This window comes from Onychostruthus taczanowskii, unplaced genomic scaffold, assembly GCF_017590055.1.
Source record: "Onychostruthus taczanowskii isolate IOZ18803 unplaced genomic scaffold, ASM1759005v1 scaffold17, whole genome shotgun sequence".
Classification (NCBI taxonomy): domain Eukaryota; kingdom Metazoa; phylum Chordata; class Aves; order Passeriformes; family Passeridae; genus Onychostruthus; species Onychostruthus taczanowskii.
Window position 1 is genome coordinate 7553348 of NW_024498906.1, and position 24809 is coordinate 7578156.

Sequence of the window (24809 nt, forward strand, 5' to 3'; positions counted from 1 at the left end):
CAGGAGGGAAGCTGGCAGCTCATGAGTGCAGAGGTTTCTCCTCGAGGCCATCCAGTGAAGTGCCACTGGGAACATCATGAGAGCTTGCACGTGTCCTTCTCTGAACCTGTTTGGCAGGAGGAGGGTATGGATAGCATCAACACCAAGAATGACGGTTTAGAAGGAATTTTAAAAGGAGCAACTATTAAATACTTAAATAGCTTTCCCCAGGGTTTTTACCCTACATAAATGTGTTATTACAATGTTATCAAGAAAGGTAAAGGTGAGGGGAATGAGTTCCTAAGCACAGAGGGTGTCAGGCAATGAAGATTAGTGCTGCTGACAGCAAGAGAGGTGAGTCACAAAGATGCAGCTGAGAAGATTTTTAGAAAGAAGATATGAAGATTTGTAAGGTACATGACTTTTAAATCTAACAGGCTGAATTAGACAAGAGAAAGAAGTTCAAAAAGCGATCCAATTCTTATTTCTCTCACAACTACCTGCTAAAAAAAGTATGATTTTCTCTAAAACATTTGGCTCTTAGGACCAAATTTCTCATCCAGCAAATCAAAACTAAAATCAAAATGAGAAAAAGGACAAAGCTTAAAATTTACTATATAAGGGCAGGCTATTAAGGTTTAGTGCAGGCTCACACAACTTTTTTTCTATAGATTATCTCTTTTGCTTCAGCAGATAGAATTTGTCAAACGTTTGCAGTGGGATGAGGTGCTCTAACTATTTCAAGAATCTAGAAGGAGTGTAAGGCAGAATTCTATTCTTTTTCCCCAGAAGGAATTGGAAAGGGATGATGGACTTTGCCTTCAGAGGCACATGATATTTGCCATAAAGAACACAGCATCTTGCCTGTGTGCTGTGGGTTTGAGATGATGAAGGAGGTGCACTGCTGCTGCTGAAGGGACAAAGCAGCTATCCTTGTTTATGGGTGACAACCAGCAACTTATCCACAATGTTAGAATCTTGCTCTTCTGGAAAACCATGTTATAGTGGCTGCTGACTTCTGATTTCCTGTAATTTACTTCACCAAAAGCTGACAGATTGATTGCTTAGCATTGGCTATTAATGTTTACAATTCCAGTAGCTGTCATGGAAGTGAAGTAATTCAGAAATTTCGAATACTTCAGGGTTCTTTTAGTCTTTGAGAGAAGAAAAAAGCATATATAAATTGTCCCATAAGGTAATGACATGTTAACAGTGTGACATCTTGCCACTGAGAGCAGGGTGTAATGGATGGGACTGGCATTCTCAGCAACATGGTCATTGTGAGAGCACTGATGTCTCTAAAAAGAAGTCCATCTAGCCACACATAAATGGAAGCCACTTTCAGAATTACCTGTCCATCCTGGTAATTTATAAGTCAAGCTTTCTGCTGGTGGCAAAAATTGCGTTGTCTCCTCGGTTTACAAATGCTACGATAACCTGAGCCTTGGGGTTCACCTAAATCTGATTTAGTAGACTTGAACTTCAAAACCAAGACATTAGACATCTGTTTCTGCAATTCAGAAGGTCTTTATTATGCTCAAATGTTGCTGGTTCTTTTGTTTTTTCAGCCTTTACAAGAATCCTGAGTTGAAAGGATGCAGGGGAACATTACTGAAATGCAGAGATTCACGCAAGAAGGTTCCTGAACTACCAAAAGCTGGGTATTAACAACCAAACTGGAGAGGAGAGTATTTCCTCTCAGATTTCATGCCTTGGTCTCACCTTGATTTTAAATTCCTTTTTTCATTACATAAAGCGATTTTTTTTCTATTTGTTTTTCTTTTGGGTAATTCAAGAGCAGTTTGTCTTTGCTCTGCAGATAGACGAGACCAATATGCTGCACACAACAAAATAAGCATCAGGAAAAATGTAGACTAAACATAGATGGAAAACCTGAGGGAAAACTTGTCTACTGTGAAGTATTCCCACCAGATATCATTAAACTGTACAATACAAACCTCTTTTACGAGCCTTGCAATGAGGAATATGCTTAAAAAAAAGAAGAGCTAACATTTTCTTAGATTAAGATCTTATCTAAATCCTAAAGCCTGTGCTCAGGGTATGGAGCTGTCTAGTCATTCAGGTGCCTGCAAAGGAATTCATGATCACAGTGGGGAATAGTGAAACAAAATGAGAGGAGGAATGAAACTTTTAAAATGATCATCACTAAAAAATGGAATTAATTCTTCATTACATTATTAATTCATTACACTGCATAATTAATTTATTGGCCATTAATGCTGCTATTAGCATTACCATTGGGTTCTCTGGATAAAAGCACAATGTGACTTTCCCAACGCATTTCAAATGCTGTAATCAGATAGTGTTGCTCTTCAACAGTGCTATCCAGATTTAAGCCATGGATTATTTGGTCTCTCTAAACAGCTTTCTGAGACTAGTAACAACTTAAGAGACTGTATGAATTATTTTGAACAGGTCTGATATATGACAATAGCAAAAAAAAAAAATCACATTCGGAACAGCTCTCTGTTTATAGGATACCTGAGGCTGTTTCCAAGTCCTTTGCCCTTTCTCCATTGTTCCACTACTTAGAAGACCCCACATTAAAATACCTCTTAAGCTCTATGTTCACTGTTCAAGATGTGGACAGATGTGTGGGAGACCTCTGCACACAAACAAAGTCCTCACTTAGAAAAGAAAAACACAAATTGTAGATCATGCAGAGAGGTTTGATAACCTGCACTTGTTTGACAACACCTTTTCTCAACATTTATGTTCCTATTTTCATTACCAGTACAATCATGGCATTTCACATGCTCCTCCACTGTTACAAGGATTTCTATATATGCAGTAGGAGGTGGAAGGAGAGAAATTTCAATCAGAAGAACTTTCAGTTTGGGTCTGAAGTATTCACTTGTGGTCCTTCTTTCCCCAGATAGTAATAAAGCACTTTCTTTAAAGTCTGAAATATAATCACTGTTGTTCTCTTGATATTGGAGTATGCTAATGTTACACCTCTACAGTCTTATCTAAATGAGCTCACTGAATTGCATAAATGATATTGGCAATGACATGTAAGAAAAAAAAATCAAGTTCAGTCTCTCTAATCAATGCTATCTTGGCAAGTCCAATGAGTCAAACAAACAGTCAATGAAAAAGGATCATCTATGTCACTGCAATCAGGGACAAACTGCATTTGAATCAGAAAACTTAATTTTTACATTGTTTCTTTTGAAGGGGCAATCTTCACAGGTAATCTGCAGAGGACAATGCTGAAGAAATCCAGACAGAGCAGAATTTCATCATCAGAAAGTTTTACAACAAAATTTACTTGAATTACATTTTAATAAAACCAAACATTGACTTTTGCAAGAAACTGCTAAGTTCTTTTGAAGGAGGAAGTCTAGCTAATTATTTTTAGTTCAGTTAACCATTTCAAAAGAGAGAAAAGGTATTTTTTTCCCACACTTCAGATGTTAAAAAATGAGCACTTGTATTTTAAAAACCTTAAGGTGTGGTGGACACAATTACATAGGCCACAATAAGATGAAAAATGTGGGAAGAAATAAGTTTAGCTTATAAATAGGTGTATTTTTCTTTAAAACTTTGTTCCTGGTGAAAGCTACTTTAGAATTGCAGCATACATTCTTTTACTATGTTGCATTAGACGCCAAAAGGCAGAGTTAGAGGCCAGATGGTAGCTATCAGGTGAGCCTAGTCTGTCTTTCAGTATCTGGCTCAACTCTGTTTCTATATGATATAAAGGCATTTGTGAAATGTGACAGTAAACATTTGACATAATATCTAAAATGACAGACTAAAATTGCTTATTCTTGTTTTCCACCTTCTGTTTGAATGCACAAATCTCCATGAAATAAGAGTAAACTGCTTCCCCCAAGGATTCTCTTCAAGTGTTGCTTTTGTGCTATGACAGAATACAAGAAAAAAATGAAAGATTCCTCCCAGGACCAAGACCATTAATGAGATGGGGAAGCACTCAACTCTGAATCACTTTTTGAAACACCACACAGAATCAGGGCTCAAGTTTTTCTACAAAACTGATGCTCATTCTTCCCTGACACTTGTGAAATGAGGCGCTGGCTCAGCCCAGCAAACTGCTTTGATGAGCATTAGCTAACTTTTGCCATAGAGTCCGATCCTACTGCTCACTTGCCTGCTTTTAGGGGTGCCTTCATCCCCCTTCCAGACTAGAGGCCTGATGCACACTGTGATCACAAGTGACATTTTTTGTAGTCTTTTGAAGGAAAGTATTCATCCAAACCTGAGGCAAATGAAAGTTATTCTTGAAAAAATTGTGAGGGAAGTGCATAGCTACAACTCCACGATCACAAAGACATCTGATATTAGCACTGCCATTTTAGAGGACTTTGCTCTTTTGATCCATCCTTTCCCAGACAGTAAATCCATTCCTGGATTAGACTAATAGTGGCTCACATTGGTGGAAGATGTCTGTTCTGCAGTTGAGCAGCAGCTTAGAGATTCTAGACTGTAGCTAGAATACTTTATCTAGTACCAAATCAAGTTTTGGTCTAGAAGAATGATATTTCCATATGCAGAGCAGTATCCCATTTTCAGCTGCTTGCAAAGGACCAGATGATACACAAGCCTTTTTGTGTAGTGGCAGATCATATCAGCAGTCCTAGGAAGGGCCACAAAAACACATTTTGCTCATGAATGGACAAAGAGAAGGAAAACAGGCATTGCATATATTCCCCAGAAATTTAAAGGGTAAAAGAGCATAAGTGGTAAAGGGAGCAGGAAAAGTCACATAGGGAATAAGAATTAATAAGAAAACAATGTAGCAATGATATAATGAGAGCGAGAAAGACAAAACAAGAAGCCAGAGAGAGCTGAAATAATGAGAATTTACCAAGTCAGAGCTAAGAAGAGGGACAAGGGAAGAAAAGTAGCAACCAGATGAAAGACAGGATCCCACCAGAAGCACAGTAATGTGTAAACACTGAATGACTTTAAATCACAGTTACAAAATGAGTTCCAGGTCTTTCTCTTCCTGTGTTCAGCAAGCAGGCATGGAGCCCAAAGGCTAACTGTGCATGTCTCCAGTGATGATGATGAGTCCAGAAAATCCACCTAGACTACATTGTAAATTACCAACTTGGTATCATTAAACTAATAATCACAGCTGGATAAGACAACAGAATTTACAGAATTTGAAGGATTTCTTATATGAGGTGAAATAATGGATAAGTTTAGGAAATCATTTTAAAGTACAGGCTCAAAAACAATCTTATGGCTGCTAAGTCAAGCATTCAGATGATACCTCATATATCCAGCTTGTAAATTATTAAATTATATTTATTTATATGATCACATAATGTTTTTCTCTTCCACTTGATCCATACCTCCTCCAAAAGCCAAGTGGGCTTTTTTCAACATAATGACAGAATGCACAAACAAAAAAAGGCTCTCCTGGGTCAGAGGAGCAGTCTGTCATGCTGAGCCTTGGGCACACTGAGTGCTGGTGAGATAAGCAGCAGAAGGAAATCTGTGAGCCTGGTCACCCTCCGGTCCCCTTCACTTCATCCTCTGCCATTTCTTGGTGCAATGGGGATAGTTGGGGACACATCCTTGCCTTTCCTATTTAATATTCAGGTATGGACTTGCTATCCACAGAGTGGAATAGACATCTGGAAGTCATCTGTCTCTATCTGAGGGCAGGATTAGCTAACCTTGACAGATAGATATCCAATGTATTCAAAAAATCCCTGGAGAAGAGCTCTCCTGGGCCCTTTCTAATATGATCTACTTGCTCTGCTTACCTTCAGAAATATTTTCTTCATAGTTAACCTAACCCTCCTTTTTTGTATTTTAAGTCAATATTACTTAACCTTCATAACATCAACACAGCAGTAAACTTTTCTGCCTTTCCCAGCATGCCCATGGAAGTAATTTGCAGCAATAAAATAAAAGTTGCAGCAAAAAAAAAATAAACTGTCTTAATGTAATAGCTGAAGTGAGCATCAGCAACAACAACAAAATACCTGTGCTTTAAGCCGTCTGCACCATTGGCACTGTGCCTATATTCACATAAGTGTGCCATGGAATGTTCTCTGGCACTGGGGCCAACAGGAATGGAATGGCCTAGGTGGGCTAAACACCCTCTACAGCATCATGGCCAGCAGCAAAAACAATGCTGCCTGCTGCTGTAATACCTGATCAGCACAGGAGTCATATTCCTTGCCTTGGTGGTCTAACCTACGCAAATCAAATTAGGATAAGGAGGCCAGCAGTGACTGAAGTATTGAATTTTTAAATTTTTTGTTTACTTTCATGATTACAGAATGCTACTTGTTCACATACTGGGCTTCTAAGCACCTCATGAAAAAAGTAGCATTATTACATATGTACAGATATAAACTTTGACTTGTGTGCTTTCTTTTCTCCCAGTTCATTGCTCACAACACAGCTTTTACGTGTGCCTCCAATCTTCCTTTGTTTTTGAACTCATTTTCCATCACATTTCAGTCCCAACCTCATATGATTTTTATTTCTTATTTTTCGGAATTGGTAAGAATTGATCTTTTATCTGACCTTTCCACTGAATCCATGCAACATGCCTATACAACTTTTTACCCCTTGATATCTTCTGAAATGCAGGAGCATATATGGTCTGAATGCTGTTTTCATCAGTATTTTCTGGCTAAACACAGGTCCAGTTTGTCCCAGCAGCCTCATTTAGTGTGCCCTGTTCCAGCAGCACAGAAGCCTATAGATAGTTCTCTTCTGTTTCTTTTGAAGGAGTATTTCCTCCTTCATGTTCACAGCAAAGTCTCTTTGCCTCTGTATCATTGGTAGCCCTCTAACCTTTTCCATTCTCTTGCTCTACCAAAAGCAATTTCCTTTCCCAATCATCAGATAATATTTATGCATTAAAATCTGTGAACAATAATAGAAAAACCCCATTTCAAAAGTAGAGAGGCCAAATAGACAAAATTAAGCTGTTTTGCTTGATGGGGATTTCATTCTGTACTGTTTTGTCCTTCAAATACCATTTCAGCCCTAGTTTAGCTTTTCTCACTGAGCAAAGAGTTTATCTATCAACTGATAATGTGGAAGATTGAAACTTCTCATATCCAGCCTACATAGTACCTTATAAGTAGTCCTTTGGCTTATAGGAGGAAAGCATCAATAGAAATGCAATTATCTTGTGCTCATCAGAGGTTGAGAGGGGTTCTCTGGAGCAGATCTGCAGCTCACATGTGGGCAGAGTACCAGCACACAGCCCAAGCGCTGGGCAGTGCCCAGTTCAGGTGTGTGTCTGCAGGAAGAGGGACTGGTCAGGCACAGACACTCGTGCAGCTCTGCACAGCTACACACATGCCTCTTCTGTAGTTTAAATCTAAACCTTACATTCTGGCAGAACATTTTCATCAGGGCAAAAGTCAAAGTAATGTGTTATTGCCTCCTATCGAAAATCAACAGCGACTCCGACGTTGGTGAGGGAGAGTGAATGATGCATCTATGGATATGGATATCAGAAGGTTAATTAATTACTTTATTATACTATACTATATACATTTTATCGAAACTGAATTTGCTATCTACTCACTTTGCACACAACTGCACAGAACTGCACTCATCTCTTGACTCTCCCTTGACTATCTTGTTACAGTCTGATACACACGCACTGGCTTGGACCTAATAGGCCAAGGAAACAAAACATCCTTACTTTGGATAAACAATCTCCATATTGCATTCTACTTTGGTACAACACAGGCACAGCAAGTGATATGAATTGTGTTTTCTCTTTCTCTGAGGTTCAGAGAATGTGAATCTCAGAAATACTTTTGGGAAGAATTGTGTCTTGCTTTTCTCTATGAAGAGAATGTGGAAACAGCCTCCCCCTCCTCCTTACCTGGACTGTTGTGTTTGCAAACAAAGATCTCTGAACGGTCTTATTTGCTGGACTCTCCAAATCCGTGGCCCCCTCTTCCCCTCTCTGCTCAAGCCCACCGAGCTCGGGCCCAGCTGACACTCATCACTGCATTTCCTCCTCAGGCTGGAGGTAGCATGGGCATTTCTTCTCATCACACAGATTTAAGAAGCAAACTAGATCACATTCTACTTTCATGTTTCCTTCCTAATGCAAGTTATTTCATTAACACTCTCGTGTCCGCTTCAGAAGATTTCACAGGCCAAAATTCTCTCAGACATCAAAGTAAAACTCTCCAGGCTGCTCATAAATAACTCCACAAGCATAGACAACCATGTTATGCAACTATGAAAACACTTTATCTGCACAAAATCTTCAGAAGATTAACATCCTTTCATATTTGTTTCATCTTTTGTATCTCACAGAAGATGATCTAGGAGCACGGACACATTATGATGCAGAAAATGCAGGAAAAGTTTCTCTTGGCTGATCAGCTTACCAAGGCACTGTTAGGTATGTGGAGGAATCATTGATTGAGAGGAATCAATTTTGCTGGAAAAGGTTATATATGTATTGAGAAATAAAATAAAATTAAGAGATGGGGAAATCACAGCACAGGCAAAAATAGCTTTCGATAAGCTGCCCTTGGTTGCCATGGTTGCCATGGTTCCTTACTTGCCTTGTCAATAAAAATTACAAATAATCATACCTATATGAAAGCCAGACATAATCACACTTCTATTGCTGCCCTCACAAACCTATAGAAATTGTTACTCTTACACTATATTGATTCTTTCTCCACACTGGAACCACTTCAAACAGGTCTTGAAGTTCCCAAACACTTTGGCACCTCAGAGTACAAAGCTATGGGATCTTTTTCCCCCATACTCAATGATGTTCTTCCTCTGTCCCCTTCAGAAGCCACCTGGTGTCTGCACACAGCACAGGTCCCCACTCAGGGCTGTGTCCCCAGTGCTCCCACAGGGGCTCTCCAGACAGTCCCTGCAGGTATGCAGCACAGGCATAGAAAGAACAAGGCAAAAAAAGAAAAAAGGTTGAAAATTGGCCTCCTCAGGACAATTTTCTGCGGCAGAGGCGAGGGACACAGAAAGTGCTCCTTTTCTGGGGCAAGCACCTGAGGCTGTCACACCTGGTCAGACACAGATCTCTCCCTGCACTGCAGCAAATCCACACCCCAGCATTCTGAAGCACAGGTCCTCAGCTGCTAGAATTCAGTTGCTTCAGAAATTAACAGACACAACAAAAGCACTTTCTGGGTTGTGGGAAATTGTGCTTGCCACTCATCTAGGGCTCAGCTCCTTTCCTTCACACACCCCTACACAACCACCCCCTTCAATTTCCCACACTTTTCTACTCCCACATTTAGCAGGTGTGACCTCAGAGGCTGGTGTCATGCTCAGCAGTGTCTTGCCTTTGGCAAGAAGTCACATTTTCCTCTGAGTTTTGAGCTACAGTGTGATCCAGAAGTCACTGCATTGCAAGCAAGAGGTATTAACTTGAACCTTTGAGAAGGCAGGTACATACCTGCCAAAGGTACTGCTTTTAGAACGTCAAGTTACCCTTTTTCTTTAAATGGAAATTTATTAATAAAATAGGTAAGCACTCATTGGCTATGTTTGCCTTTTGAAAATATTTAATTTGGAATTGTATTTGAATTGTCAAATAATAAAATACCAAAGAATTCCAGACTGTTCTTCAAAGATCTCAAAAAGCTTTGTAAGGCAGGATACTGAGGGAATACATAGAGACTTAACTACCAGACTCAAACTAGAAAGTATTTTCTTTGGTAATTTTGGATGACTTTGGGATATTCCAGAGTAACTTGTGATATTTGGTTGCCTGCAATTTCCCTTTTTTTTTTTTATTTTTCCAAATATTTAATGACTTTATTCTCTAAAAGCAGTGTGCTTTATGATAACTGTAATTTAGGCATTTGTAAAATTAAAATGTGCCCCTTTTCAGTTATGCTCTGAAAGAGAAGGCTCTTCTCATCTTACACCATACAGAGCAAGGAAATATTTAGTACAGCACAGGAAGGCAAAGACCGAGACAAAACCCAAACATTATGGATGCAGCAATTCAAAGCCTTTGATCCTGAACAGATTTTAGACATCGTCAGTTGCACATTTATGAGAGGGGATGGGAGCAGGAAAGATTAGAAGAGCAAAATGTTGGGATAGAAAAAACATGATGTGTTCTGCTTATGCTTCAACAACATAACCACTCTCATTCTGATTTATAAACTCCTATGATTTGCAAGAATCATTGAAAGTGGCAGCCAGTCATCAAAAAGAAGTTGTTTCTCAGAAAACACATTTTCAGGCAGCTTAGGAACACATACCTCTATAAGAATTCAGGTCTAGTCACTATCAGATTTTTTGATACTCATTACACTCTCCATAATATTCAGTTTCATTGTGATTACTCTAATTGCAATACTAATAATTAATAGTTGACTTTATATCTTGCTTGCAAAGTACTCAGGGGAATGTAACACAATAAGCACAAATACAACATAGAAGCATATGCTTTCAAATTCGTAATCAGAGGGAAATTATACATAATTTAGCATTTGAAGGATATTATTAGAAGGATGAGCTCACCAGCTTGTTTCCAGATCAGAGCTCTTACTTCAGGAACAAAAGTGCTAGATATGCACTCAACTAGATGTGAATTTTCTAAGGAACACTGAAGATTATTGTTCCCAACACCTGATAGGGAAACAAGGACATCATGTACACTCTGAGGTAAAAAGAGTCTTCATCTTTTTTTCCAGATGAAGAATTTGACTTCACCTCTCTGCTTTCTAATTGTCAGAAAATGCTGGAAAATACATTTATTTACAATGAGTCTACTTTAAAAGCTCAGCTTCTAAGGTATTCTTTATAACCTGCTTTTTCAGCACAAGGTTTTTTATATTTCATGTGTTTTTCCAATTCCAGAAAGTTTTCTTACCACATATCTGAAAAAAAATCATGTCAGGATCACTTGTAAAAGAAAGAACAACAAAAGTGGACACCAGATAACCTGACAATGTCTATATTTCTGCCCTTTGACTTTATCTATTCCAATACAGCATTTTACTTTTTGTGTATGACAGGGAGGTTTTTTTTGTGCTGGGAAACAGTATTCTTCATTGTCATCTTAAATTGTTACTACATAGGTGTGGTTTTGGTATGTTTTTTAAAGATTTTTATGGCCTTATTCTGCCTAATATTTTCTGCTCCACTTATAGCAAAAGATCCTGCTGGAGAACAATTGGTTGCATAGTACAGATCACATACTGAATTGCGCTCCACTTTATCAGAATTTCTTAAAGCTGTAACCATCTATCCTATAGGTTTCTTGTTGGTATTATGTTTCTGACCTTGTGCTGGAAGAAGTCTTACAAATAAAAATCTGTCCAATATGTTGTTATGGCCAGGTTACTGCCCCCATTCCACACCTGTGGTGCCATGGTGTGTGCTCTTTTTGCATTGGAATTGCCTGTCAGGTGGAATGCCAGGCAGCCATTGAGAGTTCTTCTTGGCAATCAATCTTCAGAAAAAAAAACAAACCCTGATATTTCTGCTATAACTGAAATTAGAAGAAGCCTCAGCAACCAGTGACAGAACTGCACAATACACCAGCAATGCTCATTGGGAAACTGGGGAGTTTGATGGTTCTGATATTTTTTCTTCTGCAGCAGACTTTTCAGTTTATGCACAATGAGCAATAAGAACTTTGAAGGGACAGAGGATATCAGAAGATTACCCCCAGGAAGTTTGCAGAATGCTAATACACGTTACTGCAGTAATTTTTAATAACAAATAACATTTCTGTGATATTCTAGGAAACTTGCACAGTTTGCTAGAAATAACCCTTTCTATTATACCAGGTGTTGTTGACCTTACTGTGCCACCAAGGATAGTAATTTTTCCCATTCTTCTTGTATGCAACAAATTCAGATCCTAAATAATTTTTTCTACTAAACCTTATATTGAAGAGAAAAGTTGGGACAAAAGTTCACTGAAACTTATTTTCTTTATTTATATAAATTTCAAATTATCTATACAGGCATCAGACCAAGACAGTAAAGCAGCAGCTCACAGAGAGCAGAATGAAACAAAGGAAAAAACACAGGTTTCTTCTGAAGGGATTTGCATGTGTACTTCATGTAATAATTCAGTTTTGTATAATACATTTAAATACTAAATAGTTAAACTGCACAAAATTTAAATCAGAGACACACTTCAGAAAAAATATTAATAACTCCAGTTATGGAGTCAAGATTATGACCTTCACATAGCAAAGAGAGTATGTTCATTCCTGTTCCTTTGGTCAATAATGTTTTTCTACTTGTAGAAACTAAAATGCCATTAACAGCAAAATCTTGTGCTTTCTTTTCCTCATGACTTTCAGGGCATAGTGCACAGAATGCAAGCTACCATCTTCTGAAAAATGTAAAAAATTCAGGAAGGAAGGAACAAGCAAGAAGAAATTTAAACACAGGTGATTATTTTTTGGATGCTCAGAACAAATCCTGAACTCACATTTATGTACAGCTTCGGGCATATTGCTTCAATACAATCAGCTGAAATTAGTTTTGAACAGAAGAGTCATATCTTGCAAGACTTCTCCAGTTTGCAGCATGCAGGTTAAACAGGAGCAGCACAACTTTACTGAAAAGTGCTGCTGAATCAACCCCACCACGAAATGCAGCTGGCTGTGCTGCACTTCTGCAACAAGAGGCATTTGCATGAGCAATAAATCCCAAATGATAGGATAATAAAATGCACTTATTGCAGAAGACTGGCTTTCTGTCACACCTCTGAACAGGGCGCTTTAGATTCTCAAGGGATCACACTGAGTAAGAAATTATAAGAAATATGCAGCAGAAATGGGGTGGGAATCTTATTAGGTACCACTCTAGTGTCTTATGTCCTGATAGAAGAGGATTAATATCCTTTTTCAAAATGCTATCATCATACCCTTGATACCTATATACCTTTACTGATTGCTTCAGGAGAGCCTGTGGCCTTAATTTCCTGTCGTAATGGTTCCCTACTCTAGTTGCATACTGTATGGAGATGAGTTTGCTTTATCATGCTGAAATTTCCTGCTTCTCATCTAACAGTCTTTCACCTTTTTTTTTGCATAGCAAAAGCAGAAGAGCGAAGCCCCTACTTTCCTTTCACTATGTCATTTGTCATTTTATATGTATTTTTTCAGGCTTGTTATTGGGTTTTTTTCCAAGTAATCAATCCTAATCTAAAACTCCTCTCTGGCTGTTTTCATTGACTCATTTTTCATTTTCTTTGACATGCACAAATGTACTCCAATTCTGCTATATTATTTTCCAGGTGGAAAAGCAGCAGCGAATGCATGAACAAAGACTGCACCACTGATTTATCTAACATTTCTCAGCTTATCTAATGTGCTCCTTTCTCTTGTACTTAAAGGTTTTTTCTTCTCTGCACACTGCAAGAGGTACATAGCACCAATGCTCATATAAAGCTCAAGGTCTCCAACTGAGCCCTGACACTCACACAGGAAGAGGGAGCCCTTTGTGCAGAAGCTGGGAAGGGGAAAGCAAGGCAAAGAGTAATCAATTGATTTATTAGCATTGCCAGTTTAGGTTACAGTGCACTGTCCATTCGATTTCAATAATGCTTACATATGTTCCATACACCTGCACAATTGCTAACACAGCTGCACATTTCTGAGATACAGTCTGTGGAACTGCACAGCCCTTAGGGCATTCCTAATGACACCAGAGATAAAACAAGGTATTACACCGGACAGTAACAGGGTATTTATATTGTGCTGTACAGTCAAAGCTGTGCCATATTTAATGTCCTATTGCACAACATCATTAGATATTGATTTTATAAATACAGTAACTTGCAAGCTTTATTAGCAAGCAGATTGATGAAAATAATTTTTTAGAGCTGAGTTTGGGCTGTTTGTATTCAAGATCATAACAAAAGAGGCATATAAATGACATCTTGATGAATTCTCTGGGATGTGAATACATCACAATGAAAATAGATTGTCTCCGAATCTGGGCCATTTGATCACTTTATATTCACCATGTTTTCTATGGGAAAAAAGTCAATGTGAAACAACAGGAATGCAGGCAATGTGAACCAGACTTGCAACTACTTAAGGGATTAACTTCCAGTGATTTAGGCCCTGAATGTGTTTGAGAATCTGGGCTTAATTCCTCTTTTAATTGGTATTTCAACAAAATGCATCCAAGATGGATCCAAGAGCACAAAATAGCAGGGAGAACTGGAAGCATATGCAAAGCCAGAGGGAAGGATTGCATAAAGCCTGCAGTGCCTGTCATGCAAGCTAGAGTAGACAATTTCCATATAATTTACTTCAGAAAACTTCACACTTCAATTTTGATTCGTATTATCTTATATTTCAATGCAAAGAGAATATGAGGAAATTATCAAACTTATGAAATGGTATTATCTATATCAGAAGCTTTCCATTCATTTAATCTGCATATTTCTAAGTTATTGTAATGGAGATGTATAAGTTCCTTTAAGAAATTCAGATCTGTTGATTATACAGAATACACGAGCTCTCCCTTTCAGAATATCTACATAAGTGGCATGAGACATGCCAAAGGCCCACAGACCTCTCTTCTCAGAGAACAGCACTGCAAGACACTGCTTTGTATTAGGAACTAGGTCAAGATGCAAACTGAGATGCCATATTCATTCATTATCTGTAATTACTTTCAGTGACTTGCTGAGCATTGTAATGTGCTTAGTACAAGGTTTGGTTTGGGATTTTTTTGAACAGAAGAGCATGACAATGGCAAATGCCATGAACATATCCATTAGAAACTAATATTCTGTTACTTCCTCACTGTGAAGCTATTCAGGTATCTACTGCCTCATTTCAAGTTTTTTTTTTTCTTTATTTTTTTACAAATAGTACAGATATTTGGTAAAGACTTGCAAAAGAAACATTTTTAACAAAACTAAAGCCTTATCAAGGCTATGCTTATATTAGGAAATCATCAACCTCATAGGAATGGATTAGGATACAGAAGATGTTGGTTTTCAGAATGGTACATCATCACTATACACAGTCTTCCAAATTTTACTTCGGACTAGGTTTAGTTTGGCCATCAGGACTGAATGTCCTCTCTCCATGCATCAGTCAAGCAGTCCAAAGTAGCAGTGGTTGGAACCCTTATATCTCAAAGAGAACTAGAAGTGCAGTGGGATGCACACCTGAGGCAGGATTTGTTTAGTTTCCCCTGAAGAGGCTCATTCCCAGACACCAGGAGAGCAAAGCAGGAATGGGGAAGAGTCAAGGAACTTGATTTGAAACTGCACTGCCACTTCAAAGGAAAATGTGGATTCAATCAGGTATTCTTCTGCCTAGCATGACATCTGCCTGCATATGTTCCAGGTCTAAGAATTAAGTAATCCCTCTGTTTGCAATTCTGCACTAGTGCTGGTGACAAGGCTAACTGATGCACACTTCAGGTCCTGCAGGTTCATGCCATAATATGTTCCTGCAGTCAGTAGGATCATGGAAGGTCCTTATTCACTCTCTCAGAGGAGGTTTTCATTGACAGCATTGGATTTTTGATCTAGGCATTACAAAGTCATGGTTATAGTGCTGCACCAGTATCTGAAATACATTTAAAAAGCATTTATGAAAGATCAGGCTAACAAAGAACAGAGAACTATCAAGAAATACATTAATTGGAATAGTCTACAAGATTTTTAGCCTGAAAGTAGAGGTAATAATCCAGGGAAGCAGCAGAACAAAGACACAATACTGCTCACAACTATTTTCCATTTATATGAGCAATAGGCAGAGCTGCTTTGTAGCTTCCACTATAAAACCAAAATGTTGTCATATTTTAAAGTAATGGCCCAAGATTATATAGCTGCATAAGCACAGAGTAGCTTTCTGCAGTGTTTCAAGCTATTTCTGTAATATTTTCATAAGCGATTAAGAGTTGTCTCCTACCCTACTTCAGTCAATAAGAAATTTGCATTCAACAAGGATTAGGAACAGAGGCCCCACATCAAAGCTCTTAAGAATTTCTGTCTCATTGAGGTCAATGTAAAGCAAGCTTGCACTTGAGTGCTTTGCTGGGAAGAGGAAAATCACTTTTTGTTTTTATGTTTTGCCTGTTTGTCTAAATAAACAAAAAAAGCAGTGGAAGCTGATTTTTAATTTCTGCCATCACAGTTCTGAATCTGAATGGCTCAGCTGGAAGACATGGAAATTAGCCTGTGGCAGGAAGCTATAGAGACACAACAAGAAGTGAAAAAGCAGCACAGTATTTATCTTCCTTATAAGTTAATGTTCTACTTCTGGCAGTGAGTAATGTCAACTGACTCTAAGCTCCTGTGTTGTCTGATATATACATCCAGGGTATTTAAATATACTGGCAGCATAAAGATTTTTATGCATCAATGCTTTTTAAATGCAAAGTTGTCTTTACCCAGACCCTGGTAAATGATGACACATGTCAGTCCACCAAACCTATCATGGAAAACTGGTAGAATGTCATTACAAATGAGAAAAATTTCTATTACAGAAGAAACAAAAACTGTTCCATTCATACTGGCACAAGAAGGCAAACAAAACTTCTGCAACAGAGCAAATATACCAATCCCTGATTCTTGTAAGAGAAAGATCAACATCATTATAAATCTCCATGCTTTATTGGATGTGGTGGAAAACAGTGACAAAAGGTGAGAATGAGGTACTTAATGTCTTTGCCTCGCTACTAAATAGTAAAACCAGTTGTTGTCTGGGTGCCCAGCCACCCTGACCTGGAAGATAGGGATGGGGAGTGTAATGAAGCTTCCATAACCCCAGGGGAAGTGGTCAGTAACCTGCTGTTACCTTTCAGCAACTACTTAGACACACACAACTCTGTGGGGCCAGATGGGATCCACCCAAGGGTGCTGAGGGATCTGTCAGAAGAGCTCACTGAGCCACTTTCCATCATTTACCAGCAGTCCTGCCTCACCAGGGAGGCCCCAGGTGGCAGGAATTCAACATGATGCCCATCTACAAGCATCAGAAGGAAGATCCAGGGAATTGAGCCCTGTCTGTCTGACCTTGGTGCCAGTAAAGGTCATGGAGCAGATCAACTTGAGTGTCATCACAAAAGACAAGTATGGGAAACCAGGGCATCAGGCCCAGCCAGTGTGGATTTGGGAAGGGCAGGTCCTGCTTAACCAACCTGATATCATTCTGAGAAAAGATGCACTGGTTACTGGATGAGGGAAAGGCTGTGGATGTCGTATACAAAGATTTTAGTAAAGCCTCTGACACCATTTCCCACAGCATTCTCCTGGCTGCTTGTGGCTTGGACAGGGGGGGGTTGTCTGGGTGAACTCTCTGGATGTGCATGCCCAGAGAGGGGTGGGGAATGGAGTCACCTCTAGCTGGGGCTGGACACCAGGGGTGTCCCCAGGGCTCAGCACTGGGGCCAGTCCTGTTCTGTGAGGAGTGACTGAGGGAGCCAGGGATGTTTTTTCTGGAGAAGAGACTCAGGGGAGACCTTACTGCTCTCCACAACTCCCTGAAATTAGGATGTAGCTGGGTGGGGATTGGCCTGTTTTCTCAATCAACAGTTGACAAGACAAGAGGAAGTAGTCTCAAATTGCACCAAGGGAAGTTTGGATTGGATATTACAAAAAATTTCTTTCAAGAAAAGTTGTCAAGCATCGGCACAGGCTGCTCAGGGAAGTGGTTGAGTCACCATCCCCAAAGGTATTTCAAAGATGTGTTTTTGTAGTGCTTAGGGACATGGGTTAGTGGTGAGCTAGGCATTATTAAGCAAACATTTGGATCTGATGATGTAAAATGTCTTTTCTGCCCTAAATTATTCTACAATTATGAAGATTAAAACCAAAGTTTCTATATTACAATGTACAAATATTTTATGTGATAATGTAATGACCTAAAATGTGATAACAGAATACCTGCCTTGGGCAGTTATTTATCTTTACATTTATCATAAATCCATTCCATATCTTTCCCTGATAAGGCTGTTTCCTCACTGCTCACCTTGGATGCAGATTAAGAATGCTTACATTTCTTCTGCTTACAAAGGGACCACAAGAGAGGCTATACCAAATTTATGATCTTTTCCTTTAAAAACATAATATTGTGGAATATCATTGCAATGATATTGGCAGATCATTTCATTTTGAGTCAGTTTACACTTACAATTTTGTGCATTTGATCTTTAGAGAGTGAAAGTCTTATCAGGAGAGTAAATCAAGACCCAATTCTCAGTCCACACTTTCACCAGAAGATAACACACTCCTGAGAAGACACAGGCACTTCTTAAGCTTTGATAGAAAAGGAACAAGTGAGACTGGACAGAATTAATTACTGTACTTCAAAGCAATCTGCTATTTCTGGACTCATTGACTGACTTCGATTTTACTGATTGCAAACCTTCAAATGCTTAGCACTACTTAAACTTTTGCCTGCTGTGTTAATGCCTTTGTGCACAGCCTGAGGAACTGACCAAGGCACCGTGTAGAATACAGCAGTGGCAAGTCAATTACATTAAGAAATTAAATAGAAAAAAAAGAAAAAATAAATCAAGAAAGGAAAATTTTAAAAAAAAAGAAAAAATCAAGAAAGGAAAATTTAAACAAAAAGAAAGGGACTAAAAGACATAAGTGGAGGTTTTGAGGTTTTCTTCTGTTTTGCAATTAAATAGTTTCTAAAATGCAAATACAGTAATTTTTAACCAAAAATCGTTCCTACTTCCTATGAAAAAACTGGTTGGAATTTCTCTGAAAATGTACGTTCCATGTGAAAGTAAATTTCAGTACATACACATCAGCAAGCTATCCTGATCATATGAATATTGAAATAGATATCTCTGACAAAGGAACTATTTTACAATTAATTTATCTTTCTCCTGAAAGATTTTTCAGAGAAAAAAACATTTAAATACAATTTACATACCTGCTGCCCAAGTTATCTTAGGGGACAAGAAAATTGAACAGTTCAAGAAATCTGGTCCAGGCACAGGATATCAGATTTCTAGCAAAAACTTCCCCAAAATAAATGGTGGTGGATAGCTTGTTGACTTCTGACAAACAAGCGGACTGGACTACAGAATTGCACAGATGTGAACAACTAGATTGCACAGAGACAAAACAAAGACTAGCAGCAAAATACAGCTTTTCCTTTCTCCATTCTCTACAGGAGAGCCTTTCATTCATTTTGTCCATTTCAGCATAACAAACTCTTTTCAATTACAATTCCAACCCATTCCAGTAAAAAAAAAAAAAACATATTCTACCAATCTGCTGCAAAAAACAGAGCATTTTCTCATTACAGAACTCAAAAATCTTATTCTTCTCTCCATTAACCAACCCATTTCCTAGGCTGGTGATGAAAGCAGTTCCTCATACAAATTTGTCATCATATTTCTGCTCCCCAAATACCAAACAATTTTACTCATCAAGAAGAGGCAGCATAGTAAGAAAACTTGAAAATCTCCCTTAAATACACAAGGAAAATTGCTGGTTTTTGTTGTAAACTCCTGAGGAACTGGTTTCTCAAGCAAAGCCAGAGAACCAAGGAATGAGGGAATGCAGAGGACCAAAGATTAGAGAACTGATATTCTCTCAAGCAAAGGCAGAGATCCCAAAACTGACTCTTGCTGGCCAAATCCACTCCATCTCAACAACCTTCTGCCAAAGCTTTCCATTTCTATGTGGCCTTTGTTTCTCATGTGTTTAAAATCATCCGGGTGATGTCAAAGCTGGTTTTGGCAGGACCTTGGCCACCCACTGTGGGTGCAGGATCTGGACAGCCTTCCCAATGCCTTCCTTCTTTTCCTTCATCTTTTCCAGCTGCACGCACCCATCCTACCTCCTCCAGAGCAAAAGATGGTTTTGCATTCCCTGCTTTTGGCCAGAAACACCCATTCTTCAGGCTACTTTTCCTCCTTGGCATTCTTATCAAGGATCCTACTGACTCAAAAGAGCAAATACCAAAATTCCATCATTTGCTCAGAGCAATAACCTACAGCAGCCATTCTGACTGCAACTGCAAATCCACACAGTGAAATGCCACCTACCTATAAGTCAAACCCCATGTTTGCAGAATAAGGACAAAAGTGCACTCAGGTGTAATAGCAGCCACACAAATGTGTGGGACTGATCTCCAAGTAATTTGGAATCATCCATATTTCAATTGTCAACATAGTTCAAGTGAACAAGTCAACTGACAGTAGGTGCTGAATTACTTAAAAGTATGAATATTTTATTTAATTTCCAAGCAAATCAATCCATCCACCAGCAATTTTTCAGAAAGATAATTCTGTATTCACCACAAAGCCAAACAGCTGGATTCTGCCTCCATATATTTAAATCAAAACTAAACTGACAGTGCCACAATGTACAAAATCCCCACACCAGAGCTTTAAACCATAAATGCAACACACTCCCCTTGGTCTGCTGGACTGAATGCAACCCCTACATTTTGCCAAAGTCATGCTTTGTGTAAATGCTCAAGAGACAGATGCTAGCTTAATATTTTTGTGTTCAAATCACTGCTTAGGCCAAGTCCAAAGCACAAAAAAGGCTACTAGGTATGAATCAGATCCAGCACAATCCTCTCTCCCTCCAGACAATTACACAGTCCAGGAAACTATTGCGTACATAACTTAAAATTATTTCCACCTCCTATTCCCTTCCTCCATTATCTCATATCTTCTCACCTTTCTTACCTCCTGTTATTTTCTCAGGAGTCAATAAATTGCTTCACAGCAATTTTACTGTATCTTCTACTATTCCCTTGTTTCTTTAGCAAGACATAAATAACTCTGCTTATTCTGAAAGTGTCCTACAGAGGCTGATCACACAGGCTCAGGTTAGAGTTTCACTCCTGTCTTAAAATCTGGAGGTCTATAGCCACATTATCTCTGTTCTGGAGAAAAGTGCTGTGGTGCTTCTTTCTCCCATGATTTAGGGAAGCAATATAAGGCAGGATTTTTCAGTTATGAAATTCAGTGGAAAGATAAATCATTCATCTTAATACTATAAAAAAATAGCAAATAAAAAAGGGTGTTACAAGTAACATTACTGATTCCAAAGTCATTGCCTGAAATTTGCATCTGTATAGAAGAGGCTCATTTCTCAGTCTTGTGATTTTTTTTTTTTATGGTGATCATTGTATTACTCACACAATGATTGAAGGTTGTAGATATTTAGGTAGGACTAATATTTTAATTTCTCTGACTATGTGAACCAGACATCAGAGCTGTATATAGAGGTGTATTTGTTAATAAAAAAGATTTGATTGAAAAAATTTTACTAAATTTTGAACAGCTTTTAAAATGAGTATTCCACTCACCCATATATAACTGACACATCAATCTAGTGGTTCTGAAACAGCTTAAATAACTTTAAAATATAGCAGCAGATGTAGGTTTCAATGTAACATAAAACTCTGCACAGAAAGTGTTGGAGAACTTTGAATATGCTTTATTTTGAGCTATTTCCCCCACTCCTGTGCAGCTATATATTTTACTACAGTTTTTGAACTAAAAGTAGTAGAGATTTATTAGTTCTGTTTTTATAACTTTGCTTATTAGCACTCTGTGGAGGCCAGAAAAAGCAACTTTCTGAAGGCTCCTTCCAGCAGGCTGAAACGACCTCACAATGAGCAGAGAAAAATGCATGTAGGATAGACACAAAATAAAGGTCTATTTTTAAGCTCCCCACCTTGTTTAGAAGGCTTACAAAATGGCAATGTCACATCTACTGGTGGCTTTATGCTGTTGCGGGTTTTTTTTTCCTGTGCTACAAAATAAAGTTATTTACTTGTGAGAAATACTGGTCTATGTCAGCCCCAGCCTGAGACCAACAACTTACTCTGTCCTTGGCAACACCACAGGACCTGCCAATATATCATCCTGAAGTGCTCCTGAGTGTTTCCAGCATATTATGTGCAAATGTGCTTTGCTTTAGTGCTGGGCCTGTAGCCTTTCTTGGCTCCTCTTTTGCTGTCCCTGAAACACACACACTATTCTTGCACCCCATAGGCAGCACCAGGATTGCTTTCATAGAAAATGGGATGGTTACTTTGACAGCTGATGAAGTTCTGGACCAAGTTCTCTCTCAGTAATAACTGCAAATGCTTTATTTTCTCCTGATTGCCTACAAAAATGTTTTATAGTGGCAGGAGGGAGAAAGATACGCAGTTAACCAAATCCAGCTTTAACCAACTTTTTTAATTGCTAAGACTTTGGGCACACATAGCTCACATATTCGTCCTTGAATAGTGCTTGTGTTTTTGGAATGGTAGAGTTGGCAGTGGCTAGGTCCCAGCAATGTCCCAGTAGTGCTGCATTTGCAGACACATTTAGAGCACAATCAGATCTGAGAAATTTCCTGCCTTTCTCTCTCTGATATATCCTGGAGCATTAACCTGGACAGCCACACTGGGAAATTTTCCAGCACCAAATGGGATGGACCCTGTAAAGACGAGGAAAACTCTGGGAAAGGAAAAATTGGAAGGAAAATTGGTGGACTTGAGAGGGCTTACAGTCTTACTGGTTTGTGTGTATCTCTACTCACACGAAGGTGTGGGGAGAGGTCTACACCTGCCTCCTTACATTCCCATCTTTTCCCACCTAACACTTTCTATCAAATGACAATATGGAGAGATGTGGCAAACTTCAGCCACGTCCTGCAGGAAGAGAAGAGACGCAGTAAAACCAGGAGCATCCCACTGTAATGTACAAATGCAGTTGTATTTCTATTTCTGGTACCTACCTGCTCATCCTACCTGCTCTGGTACCCACTGAGAGCTCATCTCTCACAGGCAGAAGAGCTCACCTCTGTGTGCCCCCTTCCGCAGTTTGCCTTTCTGTGCCATTCACTCTAAGAACTGAGATTACTGTGCATAAATATACATTTATTAATTAATTTATTTATTTATAATACACATATATATATATGTGTGTATTTATGTGTGTATGTGCATTGCATGGACACTGCACGCTACACCCATGTTTCAGTGGGTAATCCTGAGTCTATTTGTGCTCACACCAAGCACAATGTGAACCTAGGCACAGCCAATGCTCAATGCAGGAGAAAAATAATATTCTGAAAGTGTTTTCAGATAGTTTTTAGAACTGTGCTGGATCTAGATCCACATTACCTCAAGGTGTGTGTGGAAAGAGGAATAAACAATAGAGTGAAGCACTTGGAACAGCCAGCAAGCTCAGGGGAGGTTTTGTTATGTGTTTGCATTCCTCTAGCATTCTTTACAGTTTTTAAACAATAATTAAAGGAAATATCTTTGGAGCAAGGACACTGTTAAAATGAGCATTTGTTTAGGTCTTTGGGTCCTCAGTGCTGAAAGGGAATTTGAAGTGTTATGATGTATTTAAATAAATGCTGTTGCAAGAGCTGAAGTTGCTCATTTAATAGCCTATATTTTATTATTTGCAGCACACTTTCAGGATTAAACTCTTTCCTATAGGGCTTAAAAAAAAAAATATATATATATATATGTGTGTGTGTGTGTGTGTGTGTGTATGGGTTTGTGCATGGGTAACATATTTTTTTAATAAATTCTTTCTTTGAAACCATTTTTTCTGAAAAATTCTCCAGCAACTATATATACCAATAGACATTTTTCAGGGAGATAAACCCCATGCAGAAAGATACTTGAGCTTTCCAGTGAAAAATTGTCACAGCTGAAACAGGGAGAAGGCTTAAAAACAGGTTTTGAATGATTAACAATAAGAAGGGATAGATGAAATTTTAACAATATTCATTAAATAAAGGCAGCTTTACTGAGGCTAACAACCAAAGAGCTTCACTGCACAGTAAGAGTGTGAGCAGCTCACTGTGAGAAGAGAGATGAGGCTCATCCTCCTTCTCTTCTAATGGAGTGAATCTGACCCCAGTGCATTGAACAGGATGCACAGTGAAAGACAAAAGAATGCCTGTCATGACAATTTCTCCTCTGTTTTGAGGTGACAATGCAGCAGCCATCTCGTTTTGCTCTCCCTAATCATTATAAAACACAAGACATGATTTTTTTGCCCATTTTTTTCTTTCATAAATACATTTAAAATTAATATGATGGATTGAGGAAAAAAATCTTTGATTCCCAAACTGACTCTAATGTGAGTATTGGATATGGCTGGAAAAGGAGGCAGGATTTCAGCCCTCAGGTGAAATGGTTGGATAAGAACTATATTTAATATCTGCTTATTATGATGAACTTCAACCTTGGTTTGCTTCCAAAGCTGGCTGGTGGGAACAGCACAAATCATAAGTAATTATCATGTTCAATTTATAAAAGATGGAGGAATTCCAGACCCTTAAAGAAAATGCAGTGTCCATACTTGAGAAAGGAGGGGGAAAGAGACAGGGAGTTGCAAAGGTGTCAGCTTAGTTTCGATTTCAGAAAAATCATAGATTAAGAAATCATCAAGCCAACTATTTTTAGGCACCCAGAATTAGGGGGGGGGGGGGGGGGGAACAAAAGAAACATGGATTAGTCTGAGAAGTCTTTCTTTTGCCAATCCTAATTGCTTCATGTGACATGGAAACACTTTGGTAGAAGGGAAGCAAAAGATGTCAGATCTTGGCTTCTAGCAGTCTTTTGAATGACATGTTCATCATCCAGCTGGGAACCACAAGAGGCTGAGAGCACAGATAGCTGGAGGAGTGTAATCAAACCACAGTCACTCATGAGCCATTGCCAAAAGGAAAGACTCTTGAGCAGACTCTTTGGAGTCTGGAAATACTTAATATTTCCTTTACTGTTCTAGATGTCTCGACAGGGTATTCAAATTAAATTTGCAGACAATACCAAAAATAGGGATTAATGGGACTAAATGGGGACCAGCCACTCTCCTGGATGCAAGATTTAGAGATCAAAATGTTCTTGAGACTTTTAT